The following is a 4,313-nucleotide window of genomic DNA, read 5'->3' as shown; positions in this document are numbered from 1 at the left end:
TCTAGATTTTTTTTCAATAAGTATATGAGTTCTTTATGACTAATGTTGAGTCCATGGATTATATGCACTTTTTCCCATCCTTCCACCATTGCTAGCCTCTCTAATACCGTGCACCTTTCGCCGGTATCATACACCCACCATATACCTTCCTCAAAACAGCCACCATACCTACCTATCATGGCATTTCCATAGCCATTCCGACATATATTGCAATGCAACTTTCCATCGTTCCATTTATTATGACACGCTCCATCATTGTCATATTGCTAGCATGATCATGTAGTTGACATCGTATTTGTGGCAAATCCACCGCTCATAATTCTTTCATACATGTCACTCTTGATTCATTGCATATCCCGGTACACCGCCGGAGGCATTCATATAGAGTCATATTTGTTCTAAGTACCGAGTTGTAATTGTTGAGTTGTAAGAAAAATAAAAGTGTGATGATCATCAATTTTTAGAGCATTGTCCCAAGTGAGGAAAGAATGATGGAGACTATGATTCCCCCATAAGTCGGGATGAGACTCCGGACGAAAAAAAAGAGGCCATAAAAAAAGAAAAAATCCCAAATAAAAAAAATGAGAGAAAAAGAGAGAAGGGACAATGTTACTATCCTTCTACCACACTTGTGCTTCAAAGTAGCACCATGATCTTCATGATAGAGAGTCTCTCATTTTGTCACTTTCATATATTAGTGGGAATTTTTCATTATAGAACTTGGCTTGTATATTCCAATGATAGGCTTCCTCAAAATTCCCTAGGTCTTCGTGAGCAAGCGAGTTGGATGCACACCCACTTAGTTTCTTTTGATGAGCTTTCATATACTTATAGCTCTAGTGCATCCGTTGCATGGCAATCCCTACTCACTCACATTGATATCTATTGATGGGCATCTCCATAGCCCGTTGATACGCCTAGTTGATGTGAGACTATCTTCCCCTCCTTTTGTCTTCTCCACAACCACCACTCTATTCCACATATAGTGCTATATCCATGGCTCACGCCCATGTATTGCGTGAAGATTAAAAAAGTATTGAAAAAGTTAGAGTATGAAACAACTGCTTGGCTTGTCGTCGGGGTTGTGCATGATTTAAATACTTTGTGTGGTGAAGATAGAGCATAGCCAGACTATATGATTTTGTAGGGATAACTCTCTTTGGCCATGTTATTTTGAGAAGACATAATTGCTTTGTTAGTATGCTTGAAGTATTATTATTTTTATGTCAATATGAACTTTTGTCTTGAATCTTTCGAATCTGAATATTCATACCACAATTAAGAAGATTTGCATTGAAATTATGCCAAGTAGCACTCCGCATCAAAAAATTCTCTTTTTATCATTTACCTACTCGAGGACGAGCAGGAATTAAGCTTGAGGATGCCTGATACGTCTCCAACGTATCTATAATTTTTGATTGCTCCATGCTATATTATCTACTATTTTCGACTATATTGGGCTTTATTTTCCACTTTTATATTATTTTTCGGACTAACCTATTAACCGGAGGCCCAGCCCAGAATTGCTGTTTTTTTTCCTATTTCAGTGTTTCGAAGAAATGGAATATCAAACGGAGTCCAAACGGAATAAACCTTTCTGGAACGTGATTTTCTTCCCGAATATGACCCAGGAGACTTGGACCCTACGCCAAGGAAGCTTCAAGGTGGGCACGAGGTAGGGGGGCGCGCCCTATACCCCCAGGCGCGCCCCCACCCTCGTGGGCCCACCGAAGCTCCACCGACGTACTTCTTCCTCCTATGTATGCCTACATACCCCCAAACGAACAGATACGGAGCCAAAAACCTAATTCCACCTCCGCAACTTTCTATATCCGCGAGATCCCATCTTGGGGCCTGTTCCGGAGCTCCGCCGGAGAGGGCCGTCATCACAGAGGGCTTCTACATCATCATAGCCTCTCCGATGAAGTGTGAGTAGTTTACCTCAGACCTTCTGTTCCATAGTTATTAGCTAGATGACTTCTTCTCTCTTTTTGGATCTCAATACAAAGTTCTCCCCCTCTCTTGTGGAGATCTATTCAATGTAATCTTATTCTTCTTGCGGTGTGTTTGTTGAGACCGATGAATTGTGGGTTTATGATCAAGTCTATCTATGAATAATATTTAAATCTTCTCTGAATTCTTTTATGTATGATTGGTTATCTTTGCAAGTCTCTTCGAATTATCCATTTGGTTTGGCCAACTAGATTGGTAGTTCTTGCTGTCGGTGTCAAAACCGGCGGATCTCGGGTAGGGGGTCCCGAACTGTGCGTCTAGGCCGGATGGTAATAGGAGGCAGGGGACACGATGTTTTACCCAGGTTCGGGCCCTCTTGATGGAGGTAAAACCCTACGTCCTGCTTGATTAATATTGATAATATGGGTAGTATAAGAGTAGATCTACCACGAGATCAGAGAGGCTAAACCCTAGAAGCTAGCCTATGGTATGATTGTATGTTATGGTTGTAGTCCTACGGACTAAAACCCTTCGGTTTATATAGACACCGGAGAGGGTTAGGGTTACACAAGGTCGGTTACAAAGAAGGAGATATCCATATCCATATTGCCTAGCTTGCTTTCCACGCCAAGTAGAGTCCCATCCGGACACGAGACGAAGTCTTCAATCTTGTATCTTCATAGTCTAACAGTCCGACCAATGGAGATAGTCCGGCTGTCCGGAGACCCCCTAATCCAGGACTCCCTCAGTAGCCCCTGAACCAGCCTTCAATGATTATGAGTCCGGCGCGCAGTATTGTCTTCGGCATTGCAAGGCGGGTTCCTTCTCCGAATACATCAGAAGAATTTGAATACGAGGATAGTGTCCGACCCTGCAAAATAAGTTCCACATTCCACCGTAGAGAGAATAATATTTTCGCAGATCTAATTTACTGGCTTGTTTCGGCAGAATGACGTTATGTCATGACCCGATGATTATTCGAACCGTTTCTTTTAACCAGCCCTGCACATAACGTGAGGCAGTTTTCTTCGACACGTCTTGTCAAAGCAGAGATCGTGTCCCCTTATTACGGGATTCTCATCAATAAGGGCGTGGGTAACCGAACCGCGCCATCAATTCGGGCGTTTTACCAGGCAAGTGGGGACGCTTAGTTTCATCCGCCCATATAAAGGGGTAAGGATTCACCTTTCTATCCACACCTTCTTCCTCCTTCGCTCATCCGTTTCCGCACACTCGAGCTCTAGCGCCCAAGTCCACACTTCCACCTGAACTTTCTCCAACCATGTCCGGAGCGGGAGGCGAGTGGATGGTCTCCTCCTTCACGGAGGGAGACATCAAGAAACTGAGGAGAGCCGAATACCTGCCCGACGACATCGCGCACCGGCTCCCAGATGAGGGGCAGCTCATCCCCACCCCCAGGCCCCATGAGAGGGTAGTATTCCTCACCCATTTCCTCCGTGGACTGGGATTCCCTCTCCATCCCTTCGTCCGGGGGCTCATGCTCTATTACGGCCTGGATTTCCACGATCTGTCCCCGAACTTCGTCCTCAACATCTCAGCGTTTATCGTCGTGTGTGAGGCCTTCCTCCGCATCAAGCCCCACTTCGACTTATGGCTGAAGACCTTCAATGTCAAGCCGAAGGTGGTGGGCGGCCGCCAGGCGGAGTGCGGAGGCGCCATGGTGGGCAAGATGCCCAACATAACATGGCTCGAGGGTTCCTTTGTGGAAACCATAAAGGGGTGGCAATCGGGGTGGTTCTATATCATCGAGCCGCGCGACCCTGCATGGGCAGCGGCCCCCGAGTTCCGATCTGGCATCCCCACGCGGCTCACCTCCTGAAAAGAGAAGGGCCTATCCTGGGGTAACTCGAAAGAGCTGACCAGACTCCAAACATGTATTCAAAACATGGTGGACAAGAAGCTCAAGCTTGTCAACATAGTCCAAGTCATGCTCATCCGCCGAATACTCCCGTGCCAACAATGGGAGTTCAACTTGTGGGAGTTCAATCTGGCACAGCATCGAACTCTGAACAGGCTCTTCGACACGACTCATGAAGACGCCTGGAGGGTGCTGTTCAAAAGTGCCGAGGTCCCCCCTCGTATTCCGGAGGATCACAGATTCCGCGCGAAGCGCCAAGCCAGTGCGGTAAGCTGCTCTACCTTTCACAGGATACTTATTTTTTCATATAGATTGACTCTATGTGGGATCTAAACTCCCGTACCTTTGACAGGACTGATAGAAGATGGCCGGACAGATCGACCGTCCGACTGCCTTGCCCGAAGGCCCCGCGGACGCTCTTCTGGCGAAGATGTTGACTCCGGCCCCTTATAAGGTGCCGGAGAAGACCAAGAAGGCCAAG

This window comes from Triticum urartu, chromosome 7A (genome assembly GCF_056163025.1).
Source record: "Triticum urartu cultivar PI428250 chromosome 7A, HENAU_Tu73, whole genome shotgun sequence".
NCBI lineage: Eukaryota > Viridiplantae > Streptophyta > Magnoliopsida > Poales > Poaceae > Triticum > Triticum urartu.
The sequence above is the reverse complement of the archived record's forward strand: the minus strand, read 5'-3'. Positions refer to the sequence as shown.